Here is a 16,718-nt window from a genome sequence, read left to right on the forward strand (position 1 = left end):
GCACTGCTCTAAATATGTCTTGTGAGATAAGCTTTAAATCCTACTTGGGCAAAGTTTATTAAAAATTAACATTTGCATGGGGAGTTATAAAAAAGAATAGGACCTTCATTAGCTTAACATCATCTGAAGTACAAAATAATATTGAATTCCTCTCCACTGGCCCAGACCAGGCAGATTTTGCTGCCTGCCAGATCTTGAAGCCCAGAAAAGTCAGCATCAATAATATCCAAAAAGCCACAGTGGAAACTGCACCTCTATTCCCAGAGGTCCAAGAAAATGAGCTGCTACTACGGGCTAAACAACCTGAACTTATTGGGATGGGATGTTAGCTGCCATTCCTCTCAGTGGGGAAAACAGCAGTGTTCATTAGGCATCCACTCCAGATGTACTGCTCTGGCAGCTCACGATGTTTGGGAGTGAAAAGTCAGTGCAGGGGATGTAGTTTCAAACAGTTTTGCTTTATGGAAGTTCACACTTGAACCAACACTTGAACCCTGGGCCAGGTGGTGCTGGTTTATCCTGGCTGAGGATCGATCCCGTTGACAGGGCTTCTGATCTCCAGCCTTTACAGGAGTTCAAGGGAAAGGGAATAACAGCCAAGATACTGAAAAACAAATGGGATATGCAAGAGTCTGTACAATGGATGTATGTAGAACATCAGTTTTCATTTTCATTTTGTTTTCTAGGACAGATGAGGAACACATTCTTTCCCGTATCCCTTTCCTCTTGGGACTGCATGTTGCCTGCCTCTACCTTGCAGCATTTAATCTGTTGTGATTGCCTTAAATGTCTGAGTCTCCATAATATTCACCTTCCCTTGGGCTGCAAGTCAGCAGCATGTGTGTCTTTGTGTTAATTTGTCCCAGTTCAGAGGCACAGCATCATTAGTGAGCCGCCGCCGCCGCGGTAATTACTGTGGGATTTGGGCACAGCGGTTTGCTCGTGCATTGCTCTGTACCTTCTCTTTAATCTACACGGGCCATCTGCTTCATTTCTTAACTAAAAGTTGTTTTGTTTCTGCTTTGGAAGAGTGACTCTGTTGCTCCTAATCTTCTCTCTGTAGAAAAGCCATTGCAGCCAGGATAAAGTACATCTGTTTGATGGATCATGCTGGCTTTTGAAAGATTTCTTGCAGGTCGTGCCCCGTAGCTTTGCTGTGCATAGATTTTTTGCTTTCCTTTCCGGCTCTAGGGACAGTCAGGGCAGAATTTTGGTAGGACCACTCTGTGATCTTGGGAACGCTTGTTAAGTCTGACCACAGTCGTACTCTTTGCTTCTCAAAAAGATTTCCCAATACAAATATAAATATATAATAACAAAAATGGTACTGGGTGGTTATCACATGACAGCCCTGTGGGTAATAACCTTTTAAACCCATGTCCAAATAAGAATTGTGTGTTGGATGACAAAGCACTTTGGCTTCTGTCTAAAAGGTCTGTTGTGTCTTTTGCCACTGCTTATCTGATCAAAAATAGTGAATTGTTGGTCAAAGACCCAAGTTATTCCAAATCTGTCTTCTCTTTTGCCTTTCTCTTCCCAGGACTTCTCCAGGATCAGCTTTTTGTTAAGAGCTGGTTTCCTAAGCTTGGGAAGTCCTCAGGCATCACAGTAGATTGTTGAAGTGGATGGAGCATTGATATTGCTGTAAGGGAAACTTGCTTTTATTTCCAAGAAAAACCTGTTCATTAGGTGATGATTTTGAGGGGTACTCTGTGGTGTGCTGAAACTGGACAATTTTTAATGTTTTAGAGGCATTAAGATTGTAAAATAAGAGCAGTGGGGATCCTACAGGATATGTCACTTTTCTTGTTTTGGAAGGATTTATAGCCTAGTTTTACCCATAAAGTGGGTTTTGTTTGTTGCTTTTTAAAGATGTCCCTGCTGTTGATAAATAAGGTGAGGACTACAGTGATCCATTCCTCAAAAAATATAAAATGAGAAAAATAACTTCCTTAGGTCTATTGACAATTTATTTTTCTTGTAATGGGAACATTATTTCTGCATGAGCCTCTCTCTCCTTGCCACTCGAAGTTGGTGCATGCAGTTCTGAGACAATGAAATAGCAGCATCAAATCAGGAAGTTTGCATCTTGGTTTTGTGAAAAGAATAAAAAAAAATAACATTATTTCTCCGAAGACATTGTGGAGTAGAGCAATCATTTAGAAAATGAAAAGATTCTTTGTCTAGGAGGCTCTTCTGTTTCACTCTTTAATCTAAGCAGCTGTCTTTCTCCTTCCCCATGGGAAGTTGTGGTGGGTAAATAACATGGAAATTCATTTGATGATGGAGACATTAGAGGTTGGCATGGACAATTAATTTGTTATTAGACAGAATTAATTTTATTTGATCCTTACATGGTTCTGTTGCTGCATAGAAATTCAGCAGCTCAGTGAGTTACCCTGTGAATGCAGCCCTGGTTTTACTGAAGGATGGGGCTTTGGTGGATCTGACATCAGGAGTGGCTTCTCTCCTCACCTGTGTGAAATGGAGCTACAGGGAAACTTTTGTCTTTGTGCTGCTGGAAGTCACTGTAGAGTTTGTGACCTAAAACTTGAGCTTTTCCCTTCTCTAAATGCTCTGGTCCTTTGCTCAGAACTGGTTTGAAAATATTTCTGAAGCTCCATCAGCAAAAAGCTGACTTGAGAAAATGAGAAGCTTTTCTTCTGAGATCCTTTGCTCACATGAGGGATAGGATTAAGTATCAGTGGCTACAGGTAGAGCTGGTAATCTTCATCTCCAGAGGGATGGAGATGATGGGATGATCCCCTCATAGTGGGACAAAGCAGCACCTTTGGATATCCCTTTTTACTCCTAGAATTCAAAGCCACGTTTTGGTTGATTCTGGTAGGTACTGATCATTTCTTCTGCAAAACCAGAGAGGAATTAGATGTCCTGATGTCTTTCATGACTTTTGAATGTCAAGAATTTGGAGCACGTGCAACAGGAATGCTTTGGGATTGTTCATACTTACCACTATCTCTGCTTCTTTTTACTGCTTCCTTCTGCTTTTGCCCTTCTCTGTGTGTCTTCAGGAGAGGCAGCACCTCAGAAGTGGCTGCATCATGTCAGTGATCCTTTCCTACACAGAGCTGGTGCACATTTTGATGTTTTGTTTTGATAAGAATGACCTAATCACTGAGAAGATCCCCAGGGAGCCTTCAGAGGTCTGTGTTTTAGCCTGGTTCTAAACTGGTGAGTGACCACAACCACTTCATCTCGGGGGCACCAATTTCTCCTCCCGGGAGATGGAGATTGTGATGCTGAGCTCCTCTAAGAGGATGCTTTAGGATTAATTGCTAAAAAGTGCAGCATAAAAACCTAAAGGTAGCCCTGCATTTGTGCATTGCTAAGTGGAAGAGTTTAATGAACAAGTTACTTAAAACAGTGTCCTCATAAGACATCTGCATTTGCATATATTATACTGCATTTTTCCTCCTTCTTCTCTCCTGCCTTAATTGTCTGTGCTCCACTTTTCCCCAGACTGGAGAGTCTCTTGCTTGTGCTAGATTGGTGAACTAAAGATAAAAGTTTTTGAAAATGAGACCAAGGACAAAAGCAGGGAGGATGTGCAACTCAGAGCTGTAAAAGAATATGTGAGTGTGTTAAAAAGGGTACCAAATTCAATTATTTTTGTTAACCAGTGAGATCAGAAGAAGAATCAATTATATCATGCAGGTATCTCTCTTTCTGAGCTGCATGGTGATAACTTCAATTGCATTTGCTTTTTAAAGTTGATGTACCAGGAGACAGCATTGTTTCAGTAGGGATGAGCAAGGAAGAGGCTAATGTGATCTGTAAATGGCAGGGAAATACGAAACTCGCACATCTTGACAGTCATCTCTTCTGTTTAAAAAGCAAATAAGTGAAAAAGCAGGAGAAACTAAGGCATAAAATCACACCTCTTGAAGAAATACAGGGCCAGGCTTGGCGGGCTTTGTTGGAGATGATTTAGCAGTAATTAAATTGGTTCCAACATAGCGGGTAAGACTGAAGATGAGAAGAGGGAGAAAAAAATTTCCTTACTATCCATTAACATGCCAGACTGTTAGCAAGCTTGGTGGGAGAGTGGTGTGTAAGTAAGCATTAGTGATGAGTAACTGCCCTCCCCTTTCAGCGCACACTGAGCAAGCGCTTCACGCTGGCAGTAACCCCCCCCAGCACTGACAGGCTGCCATTCCTGGGTCTGTTCAGAATGCTCTGCTATCAGCCACAGCAGACACCACGGAAATTTCTTTAATGTTGAATGCAGAATTCAGCCCAGCTCCTGCTTGTTTCCCATCTCTTTTGCTGCCCCTGTGAGGGTCTCACCGTGCGGTGCCCCCGCGGCTCCTGCCGGGCTCCAGCAGCTCCTGACAGAGATCACCCGTGTGCCTGAGCCTGTGCAAACATTCCATCAAACCTTTCCTCCCAGCCAGCCTGCCGTGGGATGCTGTGCCTCTGGGGCTGCTCTGGTGTGCAGAACAACACGCTGCTTATAAATAACACTGGCTTATTTATAACACGCTCCTATGGCGTTGCAAATAACAGCCATATCCATCACATGGTGTTCATTGAAATATAAGGGTTTAAAACCACTTCAGAGAGCCCCTGTTTCTTCATGTGGCGAGGGAAAAAGCAATTGCTGTTTGGAGCATGGGAGGAGTTGCCTTTGTGTGTCTCTTTCCTGTTGGTATCAGTGGGGTAAATTGTCTAATAACTTCAATTCTAAGCTTTTGAAGTGTTTTTATTGTAAAAAGTATTCTTTAAGAATGAAATATGTTTGAAGAGCATGAGTGTTGAATTTAAAGAAGAATGATTGTGTTCAACTCAGTTCAGTGGGTGATATTAAAGAGGCAATTACACATGATTTGTGAAATAAAGAGCAACCTCGGCAGAGTGTGGTACCTGCAGGGTTTAACAGCACCCTCTGATCTGAGCTAATAAGAGCAGTGTCTAATATTAGAGTTTGCCTTGTCAGAAAACCCATTAGTGTGCCAGTGTGAGGACAGGCAGTGCCAGGCAGAGTGAGCAGCTGTTTGCCTTTTGGTGCCACAGGAGGAGGCAGGGAGAAGCTCTCTCTAAAAACTTCATTTGTCATGCTGCTGGTTTGCTGTTTACAGTATTAAACTGTTGATTAAGAAAAATATGATTGAATAGGTACCTTCTTTTAGAAGCATGCAGACTTCAGCTGGAGATTAATTCCTTCATTTGCTTGTGTTCCTCAGAAGTTTTTAAAATTTTGCATAAAGTTTTTTTTTTCAAGACGAAAACTTCAGAGTTCTCTAGTGTTCAACCTGTTTATTCTTTTCATGTCACCTTCCTTCATACACATTGAACTGACAATATTTTTCCTTCCTTTCTCACACATCCAGAACCTAAATACAATTACAGTTTCCATTCTATGCCCTTTGGAGGAACAGATCTTTGAACAAACTATGCCACAGGCTTGGTGAGAAGGGTTTTTGATTAGTACTACATTTGTTTTTAAAGTTAAAGCTTTTACAGATTTGTGTTAAAATTAGTAGTATTGGGTAACCTGTTGGATGTGCAAATACAGAATATTGATCAAAGACCACAGACATTTCTTCTCTGCTTTGATTTTTAGCATGGCTTTGTGAGTATCCTGCATTTTACTTGGCCCTGAGTTTTCAATTACAAAGTGATTTCTTGTCCTTGTTCCCCATCTCATTTATTCCTGGCTCTCCTTCCAGTCTGCTCTGGATAACTGAGAGATATGCTAGAATGGTTCTTCTCAGTTGTTGGAGAGAAATTGATATTTATTAACCATCTACTGAAATGGTAAAAAGCAAGAGGAAAAAGTGAAGAATTACATTGGTGAATACTGCAGAGAAGCATATCTTCAAATATGTACAAGACTGCTCTGGAGGAAGAGGTGGTCATTTTTTGGCAGGAATTGTGCTCATAGGCATAGAGATAATTTCTGGCAGGTATTTTGTGTTCTGTTCGTGCTTCCAAGGCACTGCCCCAGCAGCTCTGAGCACAGACAGGATGGATGGACAGTGCTTTGCCCTCTCCTCCTTCCCTGACCTCGGTGTGACAGAGCCAGCCTGGTCTTGTCAAGCAGCCTGAGGTGGATGGGATCAATATTTCCCTGAGTGGAGCTCTGGAGGTGGTCAGGGAGATCCAAACCTTTGTGAGGCTTCAGGTGCCGAGACCATCGGAAGATCCATCATCAGAAGGTACATCTGTACTTCACAGGTACATCAACTTCTTGTACCTTGTTCCTCATGTCACAGAAATGCCACTAGAGGATCTTACATGGTGATGACGCTGTTTTAAGAGCCTGTTCAGAAACTGGAGACTTCTGAAGAGACAGCAATAGTGTTTTATTTGCGTGTACTCCTTTCATTATGTGTATCTGTATCTGATTTGATTTGCTCGTGTTCTGAACTGATAGCTTTCCCCCTAATTTTCTTCTTGACTTAAGTGAGTATTAATCATAAACTGTTTCATTAGTGACTAATTTGATTGAGTGAGAAAGTTGAAAAGATTTGACGTCTGCTTTAAAATTTGTGCAACGTCTCCCATGGACTCAAGGCAGGTATTTGGCACAGAGATTCTTCTGCATAACCTTGCTTGTTGATTTTGTTTGTGTGTGCATTTAGAATCCTTGATGTGCACAGGGAGACAGGCAGATACTTATCACTTGCTGCTTTTTGGATGCTTCTTTACCCTCAAGAAGCTGCATGGGCAATAACCATGGGCAGCATCTCTGGGACTGCACTGACAAAAACAATGCATTTGTCCTGCTGTCTTTGAATATGCTAAAGCTCATAAATGTTGTTATTGGAGGTGAAATAATAAGGATAAGTGTAAAAAGTAATAGTTGCAAGTGAAATAGGAGTTTTTGGAGTAAGTTGAGAGAGAAGGATTGTCAGGTGGTCAGAAATTCCAGTGTGATTTGTTCCTGTTACCTTTTGCCTTTCCTTCATCACCAAACCAACACTTTTTTTTGCTTGTGGATTCAAGTGATTTTATGGTGATTTTGGAAGGTTTTTTAAACAGCCTCAGGTGGATGTTAAGGACACTGTTATATAATTGAAAATGACTCCCGAGAGAGGGAAGCAAAGCCAGTGGCAGGATCACAGCCCTGGTCTTCTGGAAAGGGGAGTCTGAGCTATTCATGAACCTGCCTGGAAGAATTCCATGGAATATGCTCCTGGAGAGAAGGGGGAACCAGGAGAGCTGGGGAGGGCGGGGAGGACAATATCCTGAGCAGCTTTCAAACCTCAACTGTTGTGCAAGTTTGAGTCTGCCCAGTGCTGATAATAGACTGCATTGAAAATGGCATCCTCTCCTCCGGCACTGGCTGGTAAGATAAAGGTGCATTTGAGAAAGATTGTACTAAGTCAGGAGTGTGCCAGGTTTATTGAAAGGCACTTTATTAAATAATATAATGGTATTTTCCAAATGGAAGCAGAAGAACCAAATATAGCAACAGATATGTGACTTTAAACTCTTAACTTACTTCAGTATAAGAAAAATTGTTCTGATAGTATTTCCTGACGTATCACAAGGGACATTTTTCAAGAGATGGACAAATTTAGGAATGAGTGTTGTGGGTTTAAATACTGCAGTGCAAAAGGGTCTGTTCCCACCTTCTTGTTTTCTTGAAGACTTGACTGCAAACTCAAAATTCTGTAACTCTGCGAATTGGGCTGTGGTTTGGATTGTCTTTCTGGTAGGTGGAGCACAGCAAAGGTGAAAATTCAACTGAAGTCCCCTAAAATTGTTCAGAAAGTTCTGTGTGGATGTGCTGCAGTATGGAAGGAGGATAATCATCATATTGACCAGCTTTTTCTGTGGTGTTACATCGCAGGGAGGGACTTTTTCCCTTCTATCTTTTGTTTGCCAGTTATTTCTGTGGTTTTACCATATTCTGTACACTTGGAAGTGGTGCCTAGAAGTAGAAAAGCTGATGGTCTGTTTCATTCTCCAGAACGTGGCAGTTTGTTACTATGAAAACAAACCAGAGGGTTTCATTTGCAACAAAGGAGTTTTTTGATACTACGTTTCTGTTCTTTACTGAAATCTAGTTTTGTTGAAAATGCAAACATTGTGGTCAAATATTAAAAAGATGATGAATGTTTGTCTCGTGCATTTAATCATAATTGTTTTTCAGATGTGTATAATGAATATCTTTCCTAAATAATGTTTTTCTTCTGGTAAACTGATTTTTCCACTTGTTTTTAATGAAGCACGACTTCAGTGCTTCACATTTTGTCTAATGGTGTGAGCATAACATTCTTGATGTCAATGCAGTTTTGAGGAAAGATTTTGTTGGTTTAATATTGCAGAGACAGTGGAGTGAGAGAAAAGAAAGCAATGTCACTTTGTCTGTGAATTAATTTTGCAGTGTCTAGTGATACTAAAGGGAAGGTGTTCACTGAGTGGCAGCTAGTGTTAAAATTAGCTTTACTAACTAGAAAGTAAAAATTTCAGTGCTGAAATGTTTAAATTTGAGGAAATTCGTACATGTGGGCTGCTACCACAAGAACTGGAGATTGAGGTGTGGAGATAAATTCTCTTCTTTGGTGTTCTCTGCTGCTGTGGTTGAGGGGGTTACTGAGAAGATTCCTTGCTGGGTTTTGTCATCCCCTGGCTCAGCAGCTTTTGGGAGAACATCTTGTCCTGTTGCTGTGAGCATGGCAGGAGGGGGTCAGGAGGTACCTGTTACTCACAGAGAGGTGGGGAAGGGACCCAGCATTTTGTGTCTTCACTTCTTCCTCATCAACCCAGTTCAGGCAGAGATGCTGCAGAATGAGAGCAGCAGTCGGACATGGGTGATGAGAGTGTGAAAGATTGGAAAAGCAGCTATGCTGGAAAAATGATGATTGGACTTGTTGACCTTAAAAAGCAGTTGAAGAAGAGGTGACAATTTGAAAGCACAGAATCTAATGAATGAATGGTTTAGAGTTGTCTGGGAGTTGTTTTCCCTGTCTGTGCAAGGCAACAACAAAGATGTTCAATGGAGCTGAAAGGTGGCAAATTAAAGCCTGATAAAAGAAAATGCATTTTGAAGCAGTGAAAAAAAGTAATGGGATTAATTTCCACCAGAAAACTGGTAAAGTCAGGAGTTTCTCATTGTTCAGAAGACTGGATATTTATACAATCAATGAAAGTATCCAGAGGAGTTGTCAGTGAGAGGTTGTTTTTCCAATGTTTTTATTAGGTGTCATTTTTCTGGAGTTGGGAAGCCCAAGGTGAAGGTGCAACTGGAATTTTGGTAAAGCACCTGCCTAAAGTGGTCTTTGTAGCTGTTTCTTAAACATCCAGTTTTGCTGTTCACCATGTCAGGGTGTCAGGAGGAGCAGGATCCCAGGCACAGAGGGGTTATGGGCTCCTCTGCCAGCCTGCCCTGAGGTCTCTATGGGATTCCCATAGCAAACCTCTGCTCAGAAGCTGCAGCCCCGAGCACTGAGGTGGCATATTTTCCTTTCCAAATGCAGAAAACTCTTTCAGAAGTGCAGGTCACAAGGTTAAATATCATCTTCATGGTGCTCACTTGCTGCCCAAGAGCAAACTCTGAAGGTGACTCCTGATTAAGCTAATGAGGCACATTCTGTGGGTGTTGGCTGAGCTGTGCTCTGGGTGGGAGAATAAACTGATCCTGAAAACAGCCAAGGAGCTGTTGTGTGGTGCAGTTTCCATCTTTTATAAGACAGAAGTGTTAAAATGATCTTTCATGTTTTCAAAGGGTACAAGTTAAAACATGGAACCCTCATCATGTAGGTAATGTGAAACATATGATGTAAAATTAGTATTTTGACCTCATGCAGGGAAAGCATAGAGTTTTAGTTCAGAGTAAAGGCTTATCATTGCTTTGCTCTGGGTAAATCACTGGGTGTGATTGAATAATCTGGCCCAGTCTTATTGTTGGGAGCAGGGTTTGGGTGTGAAGTGACCCTTTATGTTCTTATTATTTCAAGAAGAATATATTTGGATATTCTTTTGCTTTATACGTGGTTTATATAGTATGGAAGGTGCAGCCTGGGCAGGTTTCAGTCTCAGTTCAGTCTTCTCTCCCTGGTGTTCTCTCAGAAGGAGGAGCTGCTGGGCTGCAAGGGCCAAGAGCTGTGTCCCCTGTGCCCTGAGGATCCTTTATAATAATGCAGATATGGTATGGGTGACCTGGGAGATAACTTGATGTATAATTTGTGAAACACTTATTGGAATCACTGATCTTTTATACCCTGGAGGCAGTAGAGGGAATGTTTTATGAATTAGGTAAAGTATGGGAAATGATTAAAATCTTCTAATAAAGCAGTCAGGTGATGTATATTCTGAAGCATCACCTAAAATCCCTTTTTCTTTGCCTTGTTCAAAAAGCCACAGCTGGCATATTTCTGGAGTTGTTGACACATCATGAGGGGATCAAGGAATTACTTTTGAGTTCAATGGAATGTGCTGTGTTGGATTGGATGAACTCATGTCTGGGTTTTTTTTTGTCCTCTCAAATGTGATGTGAGAGCTTTGCCCTCCTGATTCAGTTCTGTCTTAGCCTGAATACCCTGGGAGCAGAGCCCAGGTGATGGGGCCATTCCTCCTCCTTTATTCTTGCAGAGATAACTGCACTGGCTTTGAGCACAGTTCAGTTTACTTTTCTCCCAAGTTAATGATATTTAAGTGGTTAAAACTGCAGGAAATTGTCTGTTAAGAGCTTTAGAGGCCAATTTCGGGGTTACTTAGTAGACAGGAGGAAAAAGAAATCTGAGAGTAAGGAATGAACATAGGGGTGAAATTTTATACACTAGCAGCATAAAAGTCTCATGTACTATCACAGAAACTTTTTGTTCCTTATTTTTAGTTCTCGATTTTTTTTTTTTTAATAGGTGAGTGACACATTAGTATTGTATTGTCAGTGAGGATGAATCCATTCCCTTGTCAGCTGTATGCTTTCCCTCTGGCAGGGATGGTAATCTCGTGGCTAGATTGAGGAAGCTGTGTTGAGCATCTTGGGGTGTTTTTTTTAAAAGAAATGATTGTTTTTCACATGTGAACTGTGCACATAGTGTCAGATACGGGTGTCAGATGGGGAGTGACCCTGTGCTGAGGCAGGTGAACAAGGCAGCTTCACACACAAGATTGCCACTGCCTGAGCAGTGGGATTGTGAGAAATGATAGGAAAATGTGGGATTTTTTGGAATGAAGAGATGCCAAACACACTGAGACAGAAAAGCAGGCTCACTGGAGATAGGCAGCAGTGAGTGTTCCAGTAGAGGGGAACTAAACTAAGAAAAAAACATACAATTATTTCACAGCAGCAGGAGGCTAAGAAACATAACTAAACATGTTAAACTCACTGTGAAGCAACAGGACCCCAGGGGTATTTTAGTCAGATAATATTTAATTTGTTGCAGTGTCAGTTGTATGATTGCTTGTCAGCTGGCATATGAATGTGCTGTAAGCAAAATGGGGCTTTCAGAGACCATGCACAATTTTCCAGAAGATAGTAAAGCAGGAGATTTATCAGAGACGGATTAAAAGAGTTACAGTGGATTTATTTGCTCTGGTCCACTGCCAGGATATAAGGCAAGCTGAGCTCTCTGCAGAGAAGTGTTGGAGGAGAGGGACAGGAGCTAGAAAGGGAGGATTATTAATCAGGAGGAAAACCTACGGAATACAAGAGCATGCAAGATATACACAGGTATTTGTAGCAGTACTTTTAACCTGCCAGCTGAACGTTGGCCAGAAGAGCAATTGGATTGCAGAGTTTCTCCAAAATTTAAGAATGGGTGGTTGAGAAGCTAGGAGTGTCTCTGAATGCCTTGTTCTGGCACCTAAAATGAGTCTTGGATCATCTCTCTCATGCTCTCTCCCTGATTGTGCCCTCTTCCCACCACAGTTTCCCTGAGTTGTTGCTTTCTCCAGATTTCCAGCCTCAGGATGAAAGTTGCTTTTCAGCCTGAATGATAACCTGACTTTCCTAGCAAGGAATGGCTCTAAGAGTGTTAGAAATCAGATGAAAGCCATTCCTTGCAGAGAGATGGTGGGACACACAGGGATTCCTGGTTTGCTGTGTGCCTGTGGTTATGTACAGCAGCTTTTCTGACCTGTCCTGTTAGGCATGGATGGGAGGTACTTGGACTTCAAAAGAAGGTATATTTAATTTTCTTGGAGAAGCCTTAGTTGTGGGGCACAGCACATCTGAAAGGCTTCTTTAGGGGTTAAATCCATCTTTAGATTCCTGCAATAACTTTATGTTGGCTTGAGGGGCAAAAACACAAGCAGAGTGTTGATACATAGACAGTCACATTCAAGAATTAAGGATACTTTAAAATATATTTCCTAATGGTCTTGTCAGTGCAAGGATAGGGAAAGCTGCTGGATGTTTTTATTTTTATGAAGTTAACAGGTTTTTTTTGTAAATGGTGTTTTAATTGAGGTCTTGAGTAGAAAGTCAATGGTGTGTGTATACATATGCGTCTTCAGTCAGTTCTGATTTGCAAAGTAATGTGAAAATAGGTCAGCCACAGAGAGAAGTGTTGGGAAATGGCTGCAGCTGAGGAGGAAGCTGTTTGTCTGCTTGGGAGTAGAAAATGTTGGCTTAAGGATGATTTGTACGGAAGATGAGAGTGCTAAGAGGACGGGGAACCATTTGCCTTCTGGTCATCATAGTTGCTGCTGAAGGCAAGGAGGGGTTGAGAAGTTTCTGGTAATTTAACTTTTGCTGGTTTTGTTTGGCTGGTTTTTGTTCTGGAAGAGTCCATTAGCTCCTGTGCTAATTAGCAATGCTCCAAGAGGGGGCTAAGGGATAAGAGCCAAGTCTGACCCAGCGTGTCTTTAGCCCCAGCTGTCCCTGCAGGGCTGGTGCTTCCTGGGCCTTGCTGTTGCTTTGCTTTGCTTTTGCCACTACACTTTCTATAAGACAGCAGGATTTTAGCTAAGCTTTACTTCCAAAGTAAGGCTTAACAGCCCTCAGACTGGGGCAGAACCTGTAAATTGTCAACATCCCTGTTCCCATTCCCCGGTCAATGCTTTTTGTAGGGCACAGGGTGTATCCTGGTGAAGCTGGAGAGGGCTGCACATGTTCCCATCAGGAAGGCACAAACAGGCAGCCCTGGGAAGGGGCAGATTCCCAGTGATGCTGCAGCCTGGTCGTGGTGCCTGGTGGCTCTGCTGCCACACTCAGAGCTCTGTGCTTTGTTTCCATGAGCTTCAACACCCTGATACAAACTCATCCCTCTGAATTACAGAGATGTTGTTGAATTGTAATTCTCCTCTTTGATAAACACATCACTGCAGTTAAGATTTATCACATTTATTATTTGCCTTTATTCAGTAGACAATTTACCTGTCAAAGAAGGAAATTAGACTGCTTTCATATTATTCATATTAAGGCTCAGTTGATTGTTTCTTGTCCTTAATTCTTTTCTAGCTGCTTGCAATTTGATTGTTAATGTGTTTTTCAAGTATTTTATGAGATACCAAAATATTGAAGTGATTTATAATTGCCAGAATCTGTACCCTCTCATCCATCCTTCTCTTATAAGGTTGGGTCTGTCTGTCCTGTTTTCAGTTGCTGTCTTAACATTTGTGAGCTCCTCAAAGGTAGTTGCTCATGGACCAGAGATTAATGTGATTAATTTTATCAAGTAACCTAAGAATGTATTTTGTCGGTACGTGCTGATGCAGTCTAATATATTTAAGTATTCTTCAGTTATTTCTAACCATATTTTTGGTTTATATTCCTGCGCCTCTCACTAATTTTACTGATGTTAAGCATCTGGTCAAGCCCTGCTTGCCATCTCCCTTCTTCTATATATTAGTTTAAAACCAGAAAGCCCAGACCTCTGTTACACAGTCATCTCTCTCTTTTATTTGTGTTTTTATGAGAAATAGTTAGCTAAATTATACCTGATTGAAAATAGCATCTGTTTGATGTTGAAGCTCCATATCTTTCTTCAGTCTTGAAATTTTTCCTTATTACAACTAATTTGGATTTAGGAGCCTGAAGATGAAGAGGAGGGGGAAGAAATCTTGCCACTGATTTCTGATAATGAAGCAGCCTGTTAACATTCCTCAAAAATTATCATTAATTAAACAAAAAGCTGATGTAATACTTGAAATATTTCTGTACCATCAAAAAAGCACCAAGTGGGAAGGGAAATATTCTACAAAATACCATTCTGATTCCACTGCACAGAGTCTGTCTCCTCTGCCAGGCTCTAACCTGTGCACAAGTGAGAGAGCAAGAGAGCTGTGGTGTTGGGTTGTGGATTAATAGTCAGAGTTCACTCGTGTGGAAATAAAGCAGATTTTACTGTGACTAGAATGTGTCATTAAAAAGCCATTATTGGAACTGACCGGCACAATTCCTGCTCCCTCATTGCTAATGACAAAGCAATCTGTTCTTTAAAAAACAACAACCCTGTGTTTTCTTGCAGAGAATGGTGCAGGAGACTCACCAGAACAGAAGCGGGGTGAAGAGAGGCACTTGAAAGATTTATTGATCAATAAACCAGACAATTACAGCTTGTTTATAAAAGGAAAAAAATAAAAAAAGCCACCTCGAACCTCAGGCCTGCGAGCAACCCTGAGACTCTAATAATGATAACTCTGGCATCCAGCTTGAAACGATAAAAGTCAATAGGAAGATATAGGATTTCAATAAAATTATGACACTAGATAAACTTTACCCCAGGAACACATTTTCCCTGGGTGTGTGACTGACTTCAGCTAGATTTGTAACTTTAATTTCTTTCTTATTGATTTTTCTTTTCTTCAACTAATTAGAAAGTCTGTGGTGAATGGGGTGTGTGTGTTTGAAGAGGGGCTAACGAGCAGCAGCAGAGGAAGGGCCTGAACTTATATGTATGTATATAGGGTCAGGCACCTTTTTAGGGTTTTTTTGGCTATGTTTTACTCTTCAGCTGCTTCCCACACCCAGGCAGGAGTGGCTCTGATGCTCCTCAGTGTGCAGGTGTCTGTGGGCTGCCCCTGTGATGTGCAGTGCTGCAGTGACTGGGGGGTTGATGGTTGCAGTGATGATGATGATGGTGCTTATGTGAATCCTTCTTAGTTCTTTCCCTAAAATTAACCCAAATGTCCTGGATGACCCCACTTGTATTCCTGCTGTTCCTAAACCACTCTGGGGTGTAATGGCTGCAGAAAGGAACTTTCTCTGAGCTTCAAACTACTTGTCAGCCAGGTCAAATTTTGGTTTTACACAGAGGGAGTAGAGGAGCTGGTGGGAGGACTGGGCAGAAGCTTCATCTTTTGCAGAGGTGCCATCCTGTTCTTTCCCATAGCAGATTTTCAAGGGATTAGCTCTAGTTTCTGGTTCAAATTATAAAATGTGTTTTCTTCTTAGTTACTTATGCAATAGTGGGAGGAATATTTATTTGATGAATGGGCTGGTGCTGGCAGAAGGAAGGGAAACTGTTCAACCTTTGAAAAATCACTATCCTTCCTCTTTTTCAAACTTACATCTCCTCAAACACAGCTGCAAGCTGCAGCACCAGGGTTTGCTGTGGGGCATTAATTTCCTAGGTTTGTAATGAACATCAGAATTATTATTCTGCATTTAGGGGATGTTTGGAATGAGCTACATTTCTGTTCAAGTGTTGATTTAAAACTGGTAAGGTAAAGATCATCTGGAATCGTGCCAGGGTAGGGCCATGGTGAGTTAGCAGAGATTTACCCTGTGCTGGGTAAATTCTGGAAATTCCCAGAGGAACTGCTTTTTAGTAATTCTGATGAATACTCTCCAGAGAGGAAGCAGCAAAGCAGCTGTATTAGAATAAGGTTAGAAAGGGCATCTGAAAGTGCCTGGGGAGATTTTGATGGGTCGGGAAGAATGAGGAAATACTGCAGCAATTACTAAATTAGGATTACATTTTAGAGAATCTTTTTAGACAGAGGACTTCTCAACAAGAACTTCTGTTTCCTGCCAAACTAACAAGATCTTTAGGAGGGAGGGAAAAGCTTTTAGTAAGTGCTCTTGATGGGGAGAAATTTAAAGAATGGAGCTGGGGATCACTTGGAAGCTGAGAATTGATTTCACTAACAGTATTAATATTTAGAAATAATTAAAGAGACTAAGTAAACTCCAGGATCAAGTGTTTAATTGTGCCACCCTTTAGTCCAGCTTTTCAGAATTTTTTTTTCCCCAATACAGCTTCTGCTGTGTTTACCATGTGTGATTTTTTTTTTCTTGACAAGTTTACTCTTTGTTTAGAGAGATGTTTTGAAGGGCAAGGGCTGTGGTTGATTTTAGGGGAAGGACAGCCTGTGGGATTGGTCATGCTCCCATGCAGTTTTCCCAGGAAGGTTGTGTCCTCCTTGTACTCAACAGCCCAGGAGCTGCTGTGGTCTTGATGGGCATGACTAAAATGAGCTCATATTCAACAGTTAATTGAAAGCCAAGTGTGATGGGAGCTGCCAGGGGTCCTGTTTGCTTTTGAAAAAACACCAAGGATTTTGGGACTGCCTCTGCTGCAACAGAAAGAACATAGCAGTGGTAAGTTATCACATGGGTGAAAGTTGCTTAGGAGAAAATTAGGGCAGCAGAGGAGCTCAGAATGCAGAGAAGGAGAGAGGATGCTGTAATTGCAAATCTAATTGCAGCAACATGCAAAGCTCAAACCAATACCTTCACTAAATGCTGTCATTATGTTCTCTTCTGTGCTCTAGAAAGTGATTTGGCTGTAAGTGGGGGATAGAATTCATCTCCCAGGCAAAAGCAGTTTGCCTTATGGAGAGTGCACTCCAGACTG

The 16,718-nt window shown here is 41.5% G+C and overlaps 1 protein-coding gene across 4 annotated transcripts in view; it reads left to right on the forward strand.

Moving 5' to 3' along the window:
* Nucleotides 1–16,718, forward strand: part of MAD1L1 (mitotic arrest deficient 1 like 1) — a 350,265-nt gene that overhangs the window by 123,452 nt on the left and 210,095 nt on the right. The window contains exon 1 of one of the 4 annotated variants that reach the window (XM_041462742.1): nt 16,336–16,462. The exons of 2 other annotated variants lie outside the window; for them this stretch is intronic. The gene's annotated coding sequence lies outside the window, so the exon portion shown is untranslated. Of the gene's footprint in view, nt 1–16,335; nt 16,463–16,718 lie in introns of those variants that run through there. One more of the 4 variants, XM_041462741.1, reaches the window with a different exon arrangement.

The sequence above is a fragment of the Pyrgilauda ruficollis genome, unplaced genomic scaffold (genome assembly GCF_017590135.1).
Source record: "Pyrgilauda ruficollis isolate IOZ18807 unplaced genomic scaffold, ASM1759013v1 scaffold16, whole genome shotgun sequence".
NCBI lineage: Eukaryota > Metazoa > Chordata > Aves > Passeriformes > Passeridae > Pyrgilauda > Pyrgilauda ruficollis.